The 21,108-nt window shown below is 43.0% G+C and overlaps 2 long non-coding RNA genes and 1 pseudogene across 2 annotated transcripts; 2 read left to right on the plus strand and 1 right to left on the minus strand.

Moving 5' to 3' along the window:
* Positions 1-416: 416 nt before the first annotated feature.
* On the plus strand, positions 417-921 carry LOC112129342 (small ribosomal subunit protein eS24-like; annotated as a pseudogene).
* Positions 922-1,855: 934 nt separating this feature from the next.
* Positions 1,856-17,233, minus strand: LOC129061032 (uncharacterized). The gene is made up of 4 exons (XR_008527989.1): positions 17,139-17,233; positions 11,092-11,249; positions 3,223-3,278; positions 1,856-2,527 (listed from the first exon to the last, which is right to left on the minus strand). It is a non-coding gene; the product is annotated as an uncharacterized LOC129061032 (long non-coding RNA).
* Positions 17,234-17,308: 75 nt separating this feature from the next.
* LOC100935834 (uncharacterized) lies at positions 17,309-20,227 on the plus strand. Its single transcript, XR_150637.1, has 2 exons — positions 17,309-17,530; positions 20,047-20,227. It is a non-coding gene; the product is annotated as an uncharacterized LOC100935834 (long non-coding RNA).
* Positions 20,228-21,108: the final 881 nt, after the last annotated feature.

Consider the following 21,108-nt stretch of genomic DNA (forward strand, 5'->3'; position numbering starts at 1 on the left):
GCTCCTGTTTTGTTCTCTCTCTCTCTCATCATTGGCTTTTGAGGATACCCAGGCAACCTGTAGATAGAGGCTCATGTGGTGAGGAACTGAGGCCCTGCAGAGAATGGAGACTTGCCAATAATCACACAAATGCATTTGAAAGTGAATTGTCCAGCCTTCAGATGACTTCAGCCCCAGCTGAGAGTTTGATAGCAACCTCATGAGAGACCCTAAGACAGAACCACCCAACTAAGCTGCCTATAAATTTCTGACCCTCGGAAACTGTGTGAAATAATAATTACTTAAATATTTCTTGTTTTGAGCTGCTAGTTTGGGGGTAATTTGTTACATAGCCATAGATGGAATTAATGAATACCACATAAAATGTGTATGTATGTGTGTGTGTATATATATATACACACACACACACATACTAGGTCAATGTCAATATGGGGCTCTGAAACAGATAGACTCATCTGATTTAAAGCATCCTCCTGAGTTTTCTTCCCTGGTTGCCTGCAGATCACCTGCCATCATGAATGACACAGTAACTATCTGGACCAGGAAACGCATGACCAACCAACTACTTCAAAGGAAACAAATGGTCATAGATATCCTTAACACTGGGAAGGCAACAGTACCTAAGACAGAAATGCTGGAAAAATTAGTCAAAATATACAAGACCACACTGGATGTCATCTTTGTATTTGGATTCAGAACTTACTTTGGTGGTGGCAAGATAGCTGACTTTGGTGTGATTTATGATTTTTTTGGATTATGTAAAGAACCATGAACCCAAACATAGACTTGCAAGACATGGCCTGCCTCCATGAGAAGAAAAAGACCTCAAGAAAGCAGTGAGATGAATGCAAGAATAGAATGAAGAAACTCAGGGGGTTGGCAAAGGCCAATGTTGGTGCTGGCAAAAAGCCAAAGGAGTAAAGATGCTGCAATGATGTTATCCACAGACATTGTATTGATTAATAAACTAAAAACTCAAGTGAAAGAAAGGCATCCTACTGCTGCCACTTAGACCTTGAAATGCCCCAGAATCAGGTGGAGAGATTAGAACTATGTAACCACAGTGGGACTCAGGAGGTGGATAACACGATTGAAAATGAGGATGGTTTACGGAAGCAAGATTGGAATGTACTGAGCCAAATCAAAGAGCCTTAATAGCAGAGACAGCTGTCTGCCTTTGTCCTGAAACATTTCCTCTTCTTAAGGAGCCAACTTCAGAACAAAGCCCCACTATATTTTATAGAAAGAATTAAGTGGAAATACTTGTACAAAGTGGGAAGCTCAAGGGTAGGTGTGGATTCAGGCATTTCTAGAACACCAGGACTTTGGGAAGTTATAAATTAGTGCTCACTCCCAGAGGACCATGCCAGCCGAGCTAAGGTATTTTGACTTTATTGTACAAGCAGAAGGCAGCCACGAATGATTTGAGACAGGAGAGTTAGGTGGTAATAACAATGTTTGGAAGATTAAACTGGCCATGGCATGTAATACAAATTTGAGTGAGAGAAGCTATGAAAGCCATGGCCAGTTTCCAATGTGAGGATATTATTAATAGTTTAGACCTAGATAATCCATCCTTTCTCATCCCTCTGGCCACTTGCCTAGCTCAGGGTCAAGGGTGAGCCTAACATCTCCATTCCCAAACCCCACCGCATTTAGAAAACCCTCTTCCCATAGCCACTCACTCTCTCATAAAAGTTCTTCTATAGAAATATCCTAGGGGATGGAGTCTATCTGAGCTAATACTGTGCCACCATGCTGATGCTGCAGTCTCACCAACGTACCTTAATGTAGCAGTTTCCCTGTGGTTCTTTGTCTGACGTCCAAGAAAATTAAGGAATGCAGACACAAGGGTGGGGTTGGAGTCAAAGTTTAATAAGCAAAAAAAGAAAGCTTTCTGCAGCAGAGAGGGGAGTCCAAGTGGATTGCCGGGTTACAGCTGAATTTAAAAGCTCAATTTAAAAGTTTTATAAGAAACTGCTCTCTTCCCTGTAACTGTTTGAGTAACTTTTCTTACCAGTAAAGCTGTCTGTGCAATTCTTCTCTTATGAAGCTGTGGTTATGTCTCTAGGCAAGCACAAAGCCACACTTCTCTTGTTTGTATAACTATGGGTTTGTTTTAGGTAAGCCCCCTCCCTCCCTGTGCAAGTTCCCACCATGTATATGCCTGTAAAGGGGAGGAAACTTTCCTGGGAGCTCACTAATTGTACAAAGAACAAAGAGCTTTTGAGCTGGACCCTGTTTGCTTATCTGTTTGCAGGTGCAGCCTGAGTTTTTTCCCAGGTTATTTTATTTTTTCCTGTTGCTGTGACTTTTCAGGCAGGCCACTTCTGCAGTCTGAATTTTTCCCATATGATTTTTCCTTCCCTTCTCCCTCACTGAGAACAGGGCCAAAGTGGTGCTGGACTGGACTGTGGGAGAGGCTAAGTGTATGCAGAGACCTTGCAGAGGAAGGCAGACAGGGCAGCTTTCCCCAGTGTGTGCAAGGAGCTTCAGAACAGCTGATGTTTAGATGGGAGCCTCGGACCTGCAAGAACAAAAGAAACAAAAGCTCCCTGTTGTTTATTCATCCTAATAATCTGAGAGAGACCCTAATGGTCATCAAATTCAATTCATAATTTTGAAAATAAGGCCTTGAGCCCACCTAGTGGTCTCCTGCATCCAAGGCCAGGCTGGTGGCACCTGCTGTTTACTTCTTGTTCTCCTCAAAGGAAGGAAGCTCAGTGTCTACCTGTCTCTGAGGGGAGCCATCCATACACGGGGGAGTGACTTAGCATATGGTTCCTTGGAAAGGAGATGCTCACTCAGGTGTTTTTGCTTATTTTTTGGTAAGTTAGGAGAACTTCGTTCTGGTGCCTACCACTTTCACTAGACAAAAATCATGTTTACATCTGGGTGAAAGAGAAAAGGATTCCTGCTTAGTTTCCTTTTTGTGTCTGTACTTAGGGAAAAGTTAGCAGATAAACTCTACCCATTTTTTTAAAATAAGGCCAATTTAAGAGTGTCAAAAGATTCATGTTATTTATTCAGGATTATTTGTTTTTACTCCTATACTTTTTTGACACTAGTATAGACTTACTCATCTTCACTTGGAAATTTTATAATTCTAACCCAAGGGAAAGAACCCTTCTTTGATTTCTGTAATCCATTTCCTTCTTCACGTGTCTTTTTATCTCTTTTTTTTAGAAAGTCACATGCTTGACTTGTAATGCTTCATCCTACCTGAGAAGAAAGGAAAAGCCACTTTGTGCTTGATTCACATAAGATGATTGAAATACCTGTTCACAAGAATAATAGCAGAGCATTATTTACGAACCTGTGCATCATATTAAACATCATTTTCTTCTCTTTATGTTTCACAAAAACAAGCTCTGCGGGGATCTCTTTTGGCAATATGGCAATCTAGTTAGCCAAATCATCCTTTCTGCTGAAAATAACTAAAAAGTTTGAAAATCAGAGCCTTCTTAAAAGCACTGATGAGCTGGCAAGAAACCAAGAAATACACAGGGCAAAATCTGAGGGGAAGTGGGAACTGAGAGAAGCAGAGTCAGCTTTTAGCTGGGGGACGTTTGCCACGCTTGGTGATTCTGAGCTTCAGCTTTCGTTGCCTCTGGGAGCACCAGAGGCAGGAGGCAAAGCATGGGACAGCAAAGTGGGACATCCTGGGAGACCCTCTTCCCTCAAAGATGGTACCCTGAAGAACCACACCCTTAGTGTAGGCTTGGCCTGGAAACATATTGTAAACCAAAAGAAAATTCTAAGCCTCCTAACTGACTGAATGAACCCTCCACCCTTGGACAAGAGAATCCCAATAAAACCTGAAAAACTAGTTCAGGCTTTCATGCCCGTCCATGTGAAGAGACCACCAAACAGGCTTTGTGTGAGCAATAAAACTGTTTATTTCACCTGGGTGCAGGTGGGCTGAGTCCAAAAAGAGAGTCAGCGAAGGGAGATAGGGATGGGGCTGTTTTATAGGATTTGGGAAGGTAATGGAAAATTACAGTCAAAGGGGGTTGTTCTCTGGTGGGCAGGGGCGGGGGAGCTTCTGAGCCAGGAGAAGGAAATTCACAGGGTTAATGACTCAGTTAAGGTGGGGCAGGAACAAATCACAATGGTGGAATGTCATCAGTTAAGGTGGGGCAGGGCCTTTTCACTTCCTTTGTGAGTCTTCAGTTACTTCAGGCCATCTGGGCATATACGTGCAAGTCACAGGGGATGCGATGGCTTGGCTTGGGCTCAGAGGCCTGATATTCCTGCCTTCTTATATTAATAAGAAAAATAAAACAAAATAGTGTTGAAGTGTTGGGGTGGCAAAAATTTTTTGGGGGTGGTATGGAGAGAGAATGGGTGATGTTTCTCAGGGCTGCTTCAAGGGGGATTGGGGCAGCGTGGGAACCTAGAGTGGGAGAGATTAAGCTGAAGGGAGGTCTTGTGGTAAGGGGTGATATTGTGGGGATGTTAGAAGAAACATTTCTCGTATAGAATGATTGGTGATGGCCTGGATATGGTTTTGGATGAATTGAGAAACTAAACGGAAGATACAGGGCCGAATAACAGAAGGAGAAAAATGGGTATTAAAGGACTAAGAATTGGGAGGACCTAGGACATCCAATTAGAGAGTGCCTAAGGGGGTTCAGTGTAATTACTTGCTTGGTTGGCAAGTTTTTGGGCTCCATCCTTGAGTTTTTTTATGTTGTCATACACCAGGCCAGATTGATTTAGGTAAAAACAACACTCTTCATTTAAGAATATGCAGAGTCCTCCTTTTTCAGCAGTGAGTAAGTCAAGGCCTCGGCGGTTTTGGAGGACAACTGCAGCTAAAGAGTCAACTTGGGACTGGAGGACTGATAAAGTTTGTGATATGTCTGTGATGCTAGCAGAGAAGTCATTAGACAGGCTATGGGAGGCCGTGACAGAGGTTGAAATGCCTACTATTCCAGTACTGAGAGCAATAGTGGAAGCAGAAAGTCCTAAACTGACCATCAAGGGAATTAGTGGAATAACTCTTCTTTGTCGTTTCGGTATCATGAGGGGAACAGGGAGCTCTTCGGTCCTATTTGCAAATTGAATTTTGGGGGTAAGGAAGACTAGTGTGCATGTGCCTGTCCAATTACCAGGTAGACACATGTAGGTAGAGGATCCACAGAGGAAGAAGAGACCTTGTGCGAGGCAAAACTGGAGATGTAAAGTAAAAAGATGAGAAGGAGTGCTGAAAGGGGTGTCTTGTACCTAGAGTCCTAGGGATCCAGCTAGGGCGGCAGCTGTCAGAGGTTGTAATGGGGACTGATGGGGTAACTGCATAGAGGGGGAGGTTCAATTTTCATGGTATGAGAAAACATTGAGTATCTACGAGCAACCTTTCACTGTAATTTTCGGGGCTGGATATAAGTAAACAAGAAGAGGGCCTGGGAGGAGAGTCTGATGAGCAAGGAGAAGGTAGCCAAGGATGGAGTGAAATACAGGGTAAGTGTCTTCCTAAGCAATAATTACTGCTAATGTTTTTAAGTTTGTCAGTATTGATAGAGGGCTTGTCTATAATATGAAGCTGGAAGGCTCCAATTGTTTCAGTGATGTGTGTAGTTGGGCTTTGGAGATGAAGAGTAAAGGAACATCGAGAAGGTGAAAGATTACCTAGGGGAATTCCAGTGGGTCTTTGCTGAGAAATACATAAAGAAGCGGCCACAGGAATAGTAGTTTGTGTTGTGAGAGGTCCAAATATGGGGGGAGTAGAGTTGATATAAGGAGGAAGGTTTTTTAAATAAGTGTGAAGGAGGGCGGCAGCTTGCTGATGTGAAATGTCTGGGGTGGTCTTGCTGGACCTGTCTAGAAAGTAAATGAGTTCTTCAGGGGGGTAAATGTGAGGGCTGCTAAAGGAAGTTCGGAGGTGTAGGAAGATGGGAGATGTTGCCCAGTCTGTCTGTAAGGCGGGGACAGCTGTGTAGGCACTGTAATAAAGAGAAATGCAAAGCCAGCAGTTGTTCACTAAGGAGGGATTAGAAGCGGCTAGGAGAGAATGGGTAAGGTTGATAGTGTGGTGGAGATAGCTGGGGAGAGGTAGAGGGTGGCATAAGAATGGGAATGAGAATAAGAGTGAGTATAAAAGTAAAGAATAGAACTTCATCAGGGTGGAAGTATTGGAGGGTGCCCTGCCAGCAAAGATCATCTATCCACTCTAAGAGGGAATTAAGAGTGTCAGTTTGGGGATAGCACCAAGGGATATCAGCTGTAATGGCTTGAAGAAACAGTGTAAACTGGTGGTGTAAACAAGAGTAGGGCATTTATAAGTAGTTGAGAATGGAGAATAGGAGTATGACCGGACAGAAGATAGTAGGGATGACTAGTTTTTTGGGGCTTGGCCTAAGTGGTGGGGGTGACTTCATAAATCCCTGTTGCAAAAAGTAGGGTAAGGATGAACAGACCTAATAGAATGAAGGGATGTATTAGGCTCATAAGGGTTATTACTGTTCTTCAGAAATACGAGTTTAAGGGAAGTAGGGGAGAGTACTTGTGACTTCCAGGAGGAAGAGGAGGGATTAGGCTGGCTGTCTGATGGACACAGCTTTATTCTGGAATGGTGAACCTAGTGGGGAGGATCCTGCAGGCAGACGGCAGTCGGGGTACTATAGAAGACTAGGTAGCGTCCAGTCCATCAAGGTTGTAGAGTTTGAGGGGTCAGATTCTTAACAAGAACTGATCTTCCAGCTAGGGTGTCTTCATATGGCTGGGGATCTGGAGTAGGCAAGAGAAGATTAGCAGCCTGGCGAATTTCCTGTCTAGCCTGCTGGAGGACTGGAAGATAGTCACCTAGAGGGCTGGTGTCTGGGATGAGGTTGGAGCCAAGCGAGAAAGTGCGTCCATATAAAAGTTCAAATGGACTGTACCCTGTAGCATCTCGAGGACAGGCTCTAATTCTGAGAAGAGCAAGAGGTAAAAGTACTGTCCAATCTTTTTTAAGTTGGAGGCTGAGCTTGGTGAGGTGTACCCTTAAAAGACCATTAGTCTGTTCTACCTTTCCTGAAGATTGAGGACCGTAAGGGATATGAAGGTTCCACTGAATACCAAGAGCCTGAGAAACTGCTTGGGTGATTTGACTAGTAAAGGCTGGTCCGTTATCAGACTGTATAGAGGTGGGAAGGCTAAACTGAGAAATTATGTCTGACAGAAGGGAAGAAATGACTGTGGTGGACTTCTCAGACCCTATAGGAAAGGCCTCTACTTATCTAGTGAAAGTGTCTACTTAGACTAAGAGGTATTTTAGTTATCTGACTTGGGGCATGTTGAGTGAAGCTAATTTGCTAGTCCTGGGTGGGGGCAAATCTTCAAGCTTGATGTGTAGGGAAGAGAGGGGGCCTGAATAATCCTTGAGGAGTAGTAGAATAGCAGATAGAATAACAGACAGAACACTGAGAAGTTATTTCCTTGAGGATAGATTTCTACAATGGAAAGGAAATGAAAGGTTCTAAGAGACGGGCTAGTGGCTTGTACTATAGCATAGCTTGCCTTTGCTGCTGTGTGGTGATTAGGCCTGGTGGAACTGCCATCAATAAATCAAGCATGATCAGGGTGAGAAACAGGGAAGAAGAAAATGTGGGGAAATGGGATGAATATCAGGTGGATCATAGAGATGCAGTCATGAGGGTCAGGTGTGGTATCTGGAATAATGTGGGAGGCTGGATTGAAGTCTGGGCCAGGAACAATGGTAATTGTGGGACTTAAAGAGTAAGTACAGCTGAAGGAGCCAGGGAGCAGAAAGTATATGCATCAGGTATGAGGAAGAAAATAGATTTTGGAAGTTATGAGAAATGTAGAGAGTGAGTTGAGCCTTGTTTGTGATTTTTAGGGCCTCTAAAAGTATTAAAGCAGTGGCAGCTGCTGCATGCAGACATGAGGGCTAGGCTAAAACAGTAAAGTCAGTTGTTTGGACAGAAAGGCTACAGGGTGCGGTCCTGGCTCTTGTGTAAGAATTCTGACCGCACTAACCATGCCTAGGAAGGAAAGGAATTGCTGTTTTGTAAGGGATTGAGGTTTGGGAGATTAATTGGACATGATCAGTGGGGAGAGCACGTGTGTTTTTATGAGAATTATGCTGAGATAGGTAACAGATGGAGAAGAAATTTGAGCTTTGGAGGGGGATACCTGATATCCTTTGGAGAATAAATGCTGAAGGAGCAGAAGTGTGTCTTGTTGAGAAGATTCAAAGGAGGGGCTACAAAGAAGAAGGTCATCAATATATTGAATAAGGTGAGAAGCGGAGGGGTGGAAAGAAAGTAGATCATGAGAAAGAGCTTGGCTGAAGTCATGAGGGCTGTCCCTGAAGCCTTGCAGCAGCACAGCCCAGGTAAGCTGCTGGGACGGATGGGTGTCAGGGTCAGTCCAGGTGAAAGCAAAGAGAGGCTGGGATGAGGGGTGCAGGGGAATAGTGAAAAAAGCATCTTTAAGATCAAGCACGGAATAGTGAGTTGTGGAGGAAGGTATTGAGGGCTGGGCACCATGGGGTGGATAGGCAAAACAATTTGGTTGATAAGGTGCAGATCCTGAACTAATCTGTAAGACTTGTTCGGTTTTTGGGCAGGTAAAATGGGGGAATTGTAAGGAGAGTTTATAGGTTTTAGAAGCCTATGCTGTAGCAGGCGAGTGATAACAGGCTTTAATCCTTTTAAAGCATGCTGTGGGATGGGATATTGGCATTGAGTGGGGTAAGGGTGATTAGGTTTTAATGGGATGGTAATGGGCATGTGATCAGTTGCCAGGGAAGGAATAGAGATGTCCCATACTTGTGGGTTAAGGTGGGGGGATATGAGAGGAAGATGCAAAGGAGGCTTTGGGTTGGGGAGAAGGGCAGCAATGAGATGCAGCTGTAGCCCAGGAATAGTCAGGGAAGCAGATAATTTAAAGTGTCTCGGCCTAATAAGGGAACTGGGCAGGTGGGGATAACTAAAAAGGAGTGCTTAAAAGAGTATTGTCTAAGTTGGCACCAGAGTTGGGGAGTTTTGAGAGGTTTAGAAGCCTGGCTGTCAATACCCACAACAGTTATGGAGGCAAGGGAAACAGGCCCTTAAAAAGAAGGCAACATGGAGTGGGTAGTCCCCATTTTGATTAAACAGGGGATGGACTTACCCTCCACTGTGAGAGTTACCCAAAGCTTGGCATCTGTGATGGCCCAGGGGGCTTCTGAGGCGATCAGGCAGCATCAATCTTCAGTCACTAAGCCAAGAAGGAGTCAGTCAGAGAGCCTTGGGCCAGAGTTCTAGGGGCTCTGGGAGTGGCTGCCAGGTGAGTTGAACAGTCCAATCTCCAGTAAGGTCCCTCACAGATGGGACATGGCTTAGGAGGAATCCTGGGCTGTAGGCATTCCTTGGCCTGGTGGTCAGATTTCTGGCACTTGTAGCAAGCTCCTGGGGGAGGAGGTTCTGGAGGAACACCTGGCCACTGTGGTTCAGGCGTTTGGAAGTTCTTGTGTGCTGGAGATGTGGCTGGGCTTTGTCTCACAGTGGAGGCAAGGAATTGCAACTTTTTTCTATTATTGTACACCTCAAAGACGAGGTTAATTAAGTCCTGTTGTGGGGTTTGAGGGCCAGATTCTAATTTTTGGAGTTTTATTTAATGTCAGGAGCAGATTGGGTAATAAAATGTATATTGAGAATAAGACAGCCTTTTGACCTTTTAGGATCTAGGGCTGTAAAGCATCTCAGGGTTGCTGCCAAACGAGCCATGAACTGGGCTGGATTTTTATATTTGATGAAAAAGAGCCTAAACGCTATCTGATTTGGGATAAAGAAAAAGGAGCATTAACCTTGACTATGCCTTTGGCTCCAGCCACCTTTTTAAGAGTAAATTGCTGGGCAGGAGGGGGAGGGCTAGTCATGGAACGAAACTGTAAGCCAGACCAGGTGTGAGGAGGGGAGGTGATAAAAAGATTATAGGGTGGAGGAGCGGAGGCTGAGGAAGAATTGGGACATAGCTTGGCCTGGCCAGGAGGGGAGAGGTCAGATGGGTCTGTAGAAAAGGAAGATTAGAAAGACTCAGCAACGCTTAGGGTTGGGACTGAGGGGACAGGCAGGAGGGAAAGAAGGAAGATTTGGGACAAGTTGCACTGGGCACAGAGACTAGGAAGGGACTGATGTGTAAAAGAATGCCTGGACATCAGACACCTCAGACCATTTTCCCATTTTACAACAAGAATTATTTAGATCTTGTAGGATGGAAAAATTGAAAGTGCCATTTTCTGGCTATTTGGAACTACTGTTGAGTTTGTATTGGGGTCAAGTGGCATTGCAGAAGAAAATAAGGCATTTAGGTTTTAGGTCAGGTGTGAGCTGAAGAGGTTTTAAGATTTTGAGAACACAGGCTAAGGGAGAAGAAGGAGGAATGGAGGGTGGAGTGAAGGAGGCAAGTTTAAAGAAAAGGGAGAGTAGAGACATGGAGGGAAGCAGTTCGGGGGTTCTTACCCTCCAGAAAAGTGGGAAAGGGGTTGGGGCACAGAGATACGAGGTTGGGGTGTGGAAGTAAGGGATTGGGGCACAGAGATATAAGACATTGGGGTGCGGAAATAAGGGATTGGGGCACAGAGATATAACAGGTTGGGGCATGGAAATAAGGGATCGGGGCACAGAGATATAAGGGGTTGGGGTACTTGCCCCTCCCCCAGAAAAGCGGGACTTGCTGCTAAGGGTGAAGGAGAAGGGGTTGGGGATTTCTTGCCCCCCAGAAAGGTGGAGAAGGGGTAGAGACATGGAGAGAAGGGGTTGGGATACTTGCCCCTTCCCCAGAAAAGCGGGACTTGCCGCTAAGGGTGAAGGACCAAGGCAGGCATCCCTGCATGGTCTGACACCTCTGAAACCTGGGTGAATAATCAGAGAGGCATCCCTGCAATGATTAAACACCAAGGGAAGGCTGCCTTCCCTAGTCTGTGACCAGCGCTGGAGTTTTGGGTCCACAGATAAAATGTGTCTCCTTTGTCTCTACCAGAAAATGAAAGGAATTGAAATCAAGAGAAGGGAGAAATTGAAGTGTGGCGCCAAGATTGAAAGGAGAAAGAGGTTGAAGGATAGTGAGGGAGGTTAGAGAAGAGAGTAAAAAGAGGCCACTTACCAGATTTGAAATTGGTGAGATGTTTCTTGGGCTGGTCAGTCTGAGGACCTGAGGTCGTAGGTGGATCTTTCTCACGGAGCAAAGAGCAGGAGGACAGGGGATTGATCTCCCAAGGGAGGTCCCCCGATCCAAGTCACAGCACCAAATTTCATGCACGTCTGTGTGAAGAGACCACCAAACAGGCTTTGTGTGAGCAATAAAGCTGTTTATTTCACCTGGGTGCAGGTGGGCTGAGTCCAAAAAGAGAGTCAGCGAAGGGAGATAGGAGTGGGGCCGTTTTATAAGATTTGGGAAGGTAATGGAAAATTACAGTCAAAGTGGGTTGTTCTCTGGTGGGCAGGGGCGGGGGTAACAAGATGCTCAGTGGGGGAGCTTCTGAGCCAGGAGAAGGAAATTCACAGGGTTAATCACTCAGTTAAGGTGGGGCAGGAACAAATCGCAATGGTGGAATGTCATCAGTTAAGGTGGGGCAGGGCCTTTTCACTTCTTTTGTGATTCTTCAGTTACTTCAGGCCATCTGGGCGTATAAGTGCAAGTCACAGGGGATGCAATGGCTTGGCTTGGACTCAGAGGCCTGACACAGGCTATGATGGGAAGGGAGGTCAGATGCGTTATACCCTTCCCTTTGGAGTTTAGGCACAACTGACCAGAATTAGCATTGAAATAGAGATCATAAGGTGGACAAAACAGACTTTTTGTGGCAATAAGATACCAAATTCTGATATGACTCTGGTATAGCATCACATGACAACATGCCCTAAAGGAAATGAAAATATTTTGCCCCAAAGTCTATTTCTTTGACATATTTTGAAATGGTCCTGCAAAACCTTCTTTTGTGGGGGAAATCTGCATTTTGTAGAGAAGCTCCTTCCCTTTCTAGGTCTTTTCCTGATCAAAAAGAGATTTAACTGAGAATCTGACACCTTTTAGGATCCAAAAGGAGACATTTACAATCTAGTCTCTCTGAAGCCTGCTACCTGGAAGCTTCATCTACATAACAGGAACCTTGGCCTATACCACACTCCTTATCTTAACTCAAGCATTTCTTTCTGCTGACTTCAACTCTTTAGGCAGAGCTTAGCTCTTTCAACCAATTGCCAATTAGAGAATCTTTGAATCCACCTATGACCTGTAAGTTCCCACTTTGAGATGTCCCATCTTTCTGGGCCAAACCAATGTATACCTTACATGTATTAATTTGTGTCTTAGCCTATAACTTCTGTCTCCCTAAAATGTATAAAACCAAGCTGTAACCCAGCCACCTTGAGCATGTGTTCTCAGGACTTTTTGAGGCTGTGCTACAGGCCATGGTCCCTCATATTTGACTCAGAATAAACCTCTTTAAATATTGTACAGCATTTGGCTTTCATTCCATCAACAATACCCACCTCTCCCATTACCACACTGTAGCATTGCAAGGAAAATTGCCCAGCTCCCTGGTACAGGACAGAGCTGGGAAAACCCACCTCTGCAAAGTTGTAACCACACAGACTTGTGGTGCAGGGCAAACCCCAAAAGTGGGGCTCAGCCCAGGAAGCCACAAGGGTCCTTGACTCCACGCAGGAAGGAATTCAAGAGCAAGCTGACAAAGTGAAGTGAAAGCAAGTTTATAAAGAAAGCAAAGGAATGAAAGTGGGGCTACATTATAGGCAGAACAACCCTCAGAGGCTGCTGATTGGCTATTTTTGTGGTTATTTCTTGATGACTTAATGAAGCTGGTGTTGATTATTCATGAGTTTTCCAGGGAAAAGGTGAGGATTTCCCAGAACTGAGGGTTCTTTTTCCTTTTAGAACATATAAGGTAATTTCTGGGTATTGCCTTGGCATTTGTAAACTGTCATGACGTTGGTGGGAGTATCTTTTAGCATGCTAATATATTACAATTAATGCTTCATGAGCAGTGAGGTCACTTTTGTTGCCATCTTGGTTTTGATGGGTTTTGGCCAGCTTCTTTTTTGCATCTTGTCTTATCAGCAGGGTCCTGTAAAACAAGTCCTGCTTAATTCCTCTCTCACTTGCAGCACAGATTCAAACTATCTAGTTAAAACAACAACAATAATAACAACACAGTCAGGGTGAAAATTTAGCTTCAAGGGACACTGGACTAGTGGTTTCCCAGGCATCTGACAAAAGTAAGTATAAATCCTTTAGGAAAGAATCTGCCTTAATTCCAGACATCAAAGAATTTCCTCAAATAAATTTCCAAGGAAAACAAGTAGCTCACAGAAAAATATAATAAATATTTAAGGAAACAAGGTACCATGAGGTGAATAAGCAGAAACAACAAACAATAGAAAGTGACCTGCAAAGACCTTAGATACTGGAATTATCAGACACAGAATTAAAATTCTTTTAATGTTTAAAAAATAGACAAACTTTAATGTCTAAAGAGATTTGAAAGCGAATGAAATAGAATGTCTAGAAATAAATGTAATAATTGAAATAAAAATCTACATCAATGAATTTGACACCACCCATATTAGACATGACTAAAGAGAGAATTGGTGAATAGGAGTATAGCTCTTGATTTACACAAAATACCTCATAGAAAGGGAAAGCCATGGAACATTTGAAAGCAAAGTTATGAAGCAAGAAATGTAGAATAATAAAGTTTAATATGGGTGTAATGAACCTTTCAGAAGCAAAGAAAAGAAATAATAAGACAGACATAATATTTGATAAGATAATGGCTGAACATTTTCACAAACTTTCAAAAGATAAAAATCTATGTACAGTAAGTCTGAAAGGTACTTAACATAGTGGAACTGCAGAATACCAATCACAAAGAGATCTTAAAAGGAATCAGAGAGAAAAGAGAGAGTGCCTTCAAAGGAGCAGCAATATATTCAATAGGTCTCAACAGCAACAATAGAAGTGGGATGACAGCAAAATTGTGTTTTCAAGTGTACTAAGAGAAAAGTGCACATACACACATACACACACATCTCTCCAGCTAAAATATGTTTTAAGAACATGATATTGTGATTCATAATAAAAAAAATGTATATTTTAGTCTTTTTCCCTATTTCCTGGCACAGAGCTCCTAAAGCCCTTGTAATTTCCTCAGCTATAGGGGTGCTAGTAACATATTTTGTTCTAATACTTGGTCTTTGACCTCAATTTGTGACACAGAACTCCTAATCCCTTTGAGTTTCTTAGGTGATAAAAGCATCTTTTGTTCTTGTGAGGTGACTGTCAGTGGGCTTCTGGTTGGGGACTGGTCACCAGAAGACCAAGTTGTGATTAGAATCTTGGAATTGTCAGTCCCACCCCCCACCTCATCCTTTGGGATGGGAAGAGGACCTGGAGCTTGAGTTTGTAACCAGTCATTCCCATGTGATGAAGTCCTCATAAAAATCCCTGAACTATAGGGATTACAGAGCTTCTGGGTTGATGACTATGTGCATGTGTCAGCAGGGTGGCACACCCCAACTCTTTTAGACCCTGCCATGTGTACTTCATAATTTGGCTGTTCATCTGTAACCCATAAAATAAACTGGCAAACATAGGTGTTTCCTAAGTTCTGTGAGCCAATTTAGCAAATAATTGACGGCAAGGAGGGGATCATGGAAACCTCCAATTTATAGCCAGTGGGTGAGGAACACAGATGAATGGATGACAACCACCTGGACTTTTGATTGGCTTCTGAAGCGGGGGTAGTCTTGTAGGACTTTTAACTTGTGGGGTCCGACACTAATTCCAGGTAGATAGTGTCAGAATTCAATTGAATTATAGGACACTCATTTGGTATCCAGAGAATTGGAGAATTGGTTGGTGTGGAAAAAACCCCCACAAAAACCCACATACCTGGTCACAGAAGTGTTGGGTATGAGTTTAGAGGAAAAGAGATTTTCCTATATTCAAAAAGTGAAGGCTAAATAAAGACATTTTTAGACTACAAAATTTGATGCCACTTTAGAGAATTAAGAGAAATTGTAAAGGATGTTCTTTAAGTAGGAGGAAGATGACATTAGACAGGAGTTCAGAGATGCAAGGAATAAAGAAGAAAGAAAGTGAAATTATATGGGTAAATATATTTTAATGGCCCCATAAAACTATTGTTTTATAACAGCAATGTTTTTTAGGCTTTACAGAGACTACACAACCCATCCCACAATTGTGCAAGGTGGAATCTATGTAACAAATCCATATTCACACACATAAATGCACACACATGTGTGCACACATATCCTAGTGGTTCTGCCTCCCTGTTTGACCCTAACAGGTATGGTGGCTAAGCCAGCCTTTTTATTTCAGCCCCTACATTGGGTTCAAGAATATTGAGGAATGCACCTGTGGGTGAGTGAGATTATGTATGGGAGTTTAACATATCAAGAGGCATGGGCAGCCTGTGTGGGGCTGGGGCACAGTTTCCATCTTGAATATAGTAGATGAAAACCTGTTAGAAAATTGCAAAATGTTAAGTGTCAATGTTGACTTAGATGGGTGTATAGTGAATCAAGCTGCTCATAAACAAACCCTCTCTCCCAATCCACTGGAAGCATGGACTGGAAGACTATTTCGTGGTCCCCACAACCAATAATAATAACTAACACTAAGGCAGAGGCAGAGTACTAAGCCCTTTACATCCATTATCATGACCAATCTCCTAAATGACCCTGTGAAGGATTTCCTAATACTATCTCCATTTCACTGATTAGGATGCTAAGGTTTGGTTGAGTTAGATGATTAACTCACACAAAGCAGGGGTTAATGTATGCCCAGGCTGTCTGATGTCCAGATCCATGCTGCCTGCGCAGAACAGGTGTAAGACAGTCATGGGGCTGAGCAGGTTGAGAATGGAAGCAATAGGACTTGACTGATTCCAGTGAGCCTTTCCATAGGAGCAAGAGGTGATAACCGCACTGCCCCCCCCACTTTTTTTCAAGAGACAGGAACTCAATATGTTGCCCAGGCTGATCTTGAACTCCTGGCTTCAAGTGATCCTCCCATTTCAGCCTCCTAAAGTAGCTAGGATTACAGTCATGAGCCACCGTACCTGGCCAAGAGGTGATAAACCTTTTTACCTGTTTCTTCATGGCTTTATCTGCTGGTGCAAAGTGGGGAATAATGCCACATACCTAGTCATTGATATCTAATATTGATATAATATAATGCCTAATATTGTACCAGCACCATTTCCTCAGGCTTTGGTGCTCTCTGCCTATTTTGGGACAGGCCTATCCAGAAACAGTTGGTGAAGTTCTTAGATTCTTTCATTTGAGCAGACCTGTGATAGGCACATCAACACCAAGTCCAGACACGGACCCAAGTTGGGTCTAATCTCTTGCCAAGACACTGACCTAATTGGCACCGGATGGTCAGGTGTTATTCCAAGAATGGCTTTTTCATTGCTCTCCTTAGGGGAGGCATGTGAGAACCAGGGAGAGATGTGGGCCTCTTTCTAAGATCTTACAACCAAGACATATTTCTGTGTGAAATACTAGTTTGAATATGTTCTGACACCTTCGAATACTTATTTTGTTGTTTCTGATGAAATTAGCCCTAAACCATTGATTCTCCAACATTATTGCCTAACAGCCTTTTGCCGGGCACTCAAGGAATCTGGCAGAATTTTTCCTTTACAAATCGAGTCACTGGAACCAAAACCTTTGCCTGTCCTACTATGTAGTAGTCATCAACACAGAAGGTCAGCTGAGTGCAGTTGAACTATTTTACTACAAGGTAATGATGCCTTGAGTCATGTACCTTGTACAAGTAGAGAGGCTAAAGGAAAATCTTTTTATTATTATTGAACCTAGTTCAAAAGGTTTGACCTCATTAATCGTTACCCAGATCAATTGTTTTTCTGTATTTTATATCCTAGGCTTATGTTTTTAGACCCAAACTTGGGGTTCTTTGGCCTTTTTTTTTTTCTGTATTCTCCTTTACTTCCTCTCAATTCAAATTATGGCTGTGTCTTCCTTAGCTATCTGAAGAATTATTATCTTTTGTGTCTCTGTTTTCCAGACTTATGTATGAATATTCATTTACTAATTCATTCAGTCATTCATTAACTCATTCACTCAATAGCTATTACTGAATACCTTCTATTGGCCGGACACTGGGACAGGATTAACGTAGATACAGTCTTTGACCTCAAGAACCTGGTATGCCACTGCAGGGGACAGTTCTGTAAGTCATGATAAGACAATGACAAAAGTTCTAAATGGAATGTATGTGTCGGCACTAAAAAGACAAAGAGAAAACTGTATCCAACACTTCTAAGACATGTCAGCATGTGTCTTGCTGAAACAGGTGACATTTAAGTCAAATCTCAAAAAAGGAGCAAGCTGAGGTTCATTTCATGACATGACACTGCCTCTCAAGTGAGAAGAGAATAAAAAATGTCCAACTGATTCTGAAACTGTAAAGATACTAATGACCTTAGCAAGCAATGTGGAGTGGAGCCAAGTGGAAGAGCTGAATAGCTGTGAAGGTGATGATCGTGGGAAACCATTCACAACTACTGATTGGGAATGAAAGGAGAGAGATGGGTCATAGCTACTTATGAATGAGACAGGGTTGTGGATTTCTTTATTAATTTGGGAGGTAGAAACATTTTAGCAAAGGAGACAGTAGAAAGGAATAAAAAAATACAGTAACTTCATCTCTGGGAGAATCCTCTCTCAGTTTCTACAAAATTACTTATCTACTCTTCATCCCTTCTTCTTATTTATTTATTTTTTTTGAGACCAAGTTTCGCTCTTGTCGCTCAGGCTGGAGTGCAATGGTGTGATCTCAGCTCACTGCAACCTCCACCTCCCAGGTTCAAATGATTCCCCTGTCTCAGCCTCCGAGTAGCTGGGATTATAGGTGCCTGCCACCACACCTGGCTAATTTTGAACTTCTGACCTCAGGTGATCCACCCGCCTCAGCCTCCCAAGGTGCTGGGATTACAGGCGTGAGCCACTGCGCCCAGCCCCATTCCTTCTTTTTGATCTTGTGGTTTCTCTTACTTGGTTCTATTATTTCATTTCATTACCCTTCCTTGTCACCAGTTTGAAGATTATTATATGCTCTATACTTTGCCACTGTCTTCTCAATATAAATCTTAAGACCTAAAAACCCATGAATACATTACACTAAGTCAAGCTACATCCAAATCAAAGTACCCTAAGATTTACATATATTTGAGAAGTAAGCTCTTTATTTATGTAAGTATTCTAGCACCCTTAAGGAAGCAAAGTGCCGATGTCCCTGAAGAATCTTTGGGAGCCTGCCAACCAACACTGGGTCAGCCTCCATCTTGAAGAAAACATGGACCAGAGGCTGCGAGAAGACTCCAAATGTGAAACAGTGTCCTAGGCTCCATCCTTGAGGGTCATATAACATGCATCTTGCAAAGCTTGATGTTTCCTGCCAAAACAGGTTTATGGAAGACCTTTAAACCTTAAAGAATTGAAAGATAAGAGTCCATTTAGTTGCATAACAAAATGTCAGCTGAACACAGAAAATTATTATGCCTTTTGGCCATCTTGATTCCTGGGGGTCAGGGTACCTTTGGAAATTACTTCCGCTTTCTGTCAAGGGCATGGTACAACAAAAATGTAAGGATGGAATGGAGAAATTTTGATTTTTTCCTGTGGTTCATAGATCAGTTACAGCTCCACATTTCAAAATGTCAGACCTGCTTTTACAAAGGCAATTTTGTTTGTAACTACATGAATAATACATAAACACAGAGTTACTGGAAAATATTCTAAAAATCAAGTCTGTTGAATAAAATGTTATGAGTCCCCTTTGACACAGCAACCCTATTGTCTCCTCACTTTGGCATATACTTTTCTAGACCTTTTTCTAGGCATTTTTCTACATGGATATGTGTAAATTAAATTTATTTATACATCTAATTTTAAATTTTAAAAAATATTTTGCATAAGATTATTAATCTGCAATTTGAGTTTTTTATTTAATAATATAGCTTGAAGAGCATAACAATCTCATATTTTTTGTATTCACTGAATAAGATAATCAACATGTTGTAATTTATTTATTTAGCCCACCATTAGTGGATATTTAGGTGGTTTCCAACTTTTTATTTTTATTTTTTTGCTATCTAAAAACAGTGCTGAAGTGAATATTCTTGGGCATGTACCCTTTTGAACATGTGCAAATACGTGTGTTGAATAGATTCCGTTTTTCCTGCTTTCCATCATACTCTTCTTTAAGGTGGTGCTTCCTCCCTCCTCCTACCCAGATTCCCTTGGATTCTGGCTGTGTCTGTGGCCATCCTTTGACTTCTATATGCTTTTTTCCTGATGGCCACCTGTGGCTCTCTTGAGACTACAGTCCTGAGTCACTTTGCTCACACCAGCAGACAGCCAGAATTGCCTGGGAATTTAGGTTCCTTTGGGATGGGCCTTAGCAGATGACAGGTGGGACATGTTATAAAAACCCAGCTCTTTCCCTTGAGTTGGGACATACTTGGAGGTGTCATGTACATTTCAAAGCTCCTCTGCATCATCAAGCTAAAGCTGGGATTTTGCCTAAAAGTACACTCTCCCTTGACTTCTCTTCCCTTTCTGGCTGCCCCACTCATTCATCAGCACTTCCATAACTCATCACTTGCATATGAATCCTTGACTCAAGGTCTGCTTCTCGTGAATCCAACCAAGTCAGGAACCACCCTGTATTGAACAAACTTAGTACAGAGTTTCCTCCAGAGAAAGCACTGTCCTTAAAGATTGCCCCTGTCTCCCTCTTGGGAGTTGTATTTGTTCTACCCACTAGGATGGTTGATTTTATCCATCAACTTGACTGGGCCACAGGATGCCCAGATAGCTATTTAAACATTATTTCTGGAAGAGGTTAGCATTTGAGTTGGTGAACTGAGAAAAGCAGATAGCATCATCTAATCCATTGAGGGTCTCAATAGAACAAAAAGGTAGAAGCAAGTTGAATTAATTCTGCCTGACTGCTTGAGCTGGAACATCCATTTCCTCCTGCCCTCAGCTCTCCTGGTTCTCAGGCTTTTAGAATTGGAATGGAATCTACACCACCAGGCCTCTGGCTTTCAGGCCTTCAAACCACACGACTGGCTTTCCTGGGTCTCCAGCTTGCAGACAGCAGATCATGGGACTTCTCAGCCTCCATAATTGCATGAGCCAATATGTTATAAAAATTTCTTTTTATATATCTTCTACTGGTGGTCCTTCTCTGGAGAGCCCTGACTGATACACCTACAGTTTAGGATGGATTTGGATGGTTCTAAGGCTTCTTTATCCCGTTAAGAGCCTATTGTTGTAGATCCCTTGGGGAGTGGGATAGGATGGTAGAAGAAAAGAGCAGACAGCAAGTCTCTGGCACCGTATCCAGGCAAGAACCCCGCTGCTTATGTCCCTAAGCTGCCGGTCTTCTAACCTTCTACCTTTGGCTTCAATTAGAGGCAGATGTAGGGTGTCTGGATAACAAATGAGTTCTGGAGATAAAAAAGGGAGAGCCACTGGTCAATGAAGCCAATGATAACACAGCCCATTTCCTTTCCTTTCCCTGGTTTGCAGGTGGAAGGCAGTCTCTGCTCAATGTTAACTGGATATTGAATGCAGGCCTGCCTGTCTAACCATCTGCAGTGTGACTTGGTTGCTGCTGTGAGGGAAGCTGCTCACTTTTTCTTGCTTTGCCTCGCTTCCCTGTGCGGTGCCTTTCCACATCCCCTAATAAGAAGGCGAAGGAGGTGTTTGCCTGCTGCTTTCTGCCAGCTCAGTGCTGCTGCAGTAGACAGGATCTTGGACCCAGATCTTCCATCCTCCGTTGTAACCCTCTTGGTAGTACTTATCCTCACCCCTTCGTTGAAAGTAGAGCTGAAGAAACCCATTCCACACACACTTGCACATGTTCAACAGGGTATTTGCATAGGAATGTTCACTTTGGCATTGCTATGATCCTGAAGATGTGGCTGTGCTTCTAGTTTTATGGCCAGGACCGATTATGCAATAATGTTTAGCCACCCATGATGAGTGCAGATCACGGGCAGCTTAAGATGGGCAGATGGGATGGGGAAAGAAAGGAATGTAT

Source organism: Pongo abelii, chromosome 1 (assembly GCF_028885655.2).
Source record: "Pongo abelii isolate AG06213 chromosome 1, NHGRI_mPonAbe1-v2.0_pri, whole genome shotgun sequence".
NCBI classification, from domain to species: Eukaryota; Metazoa; Chordata; class Mammalia; order Primates; family Hominidae; genus Pongo; species Pongo abelii.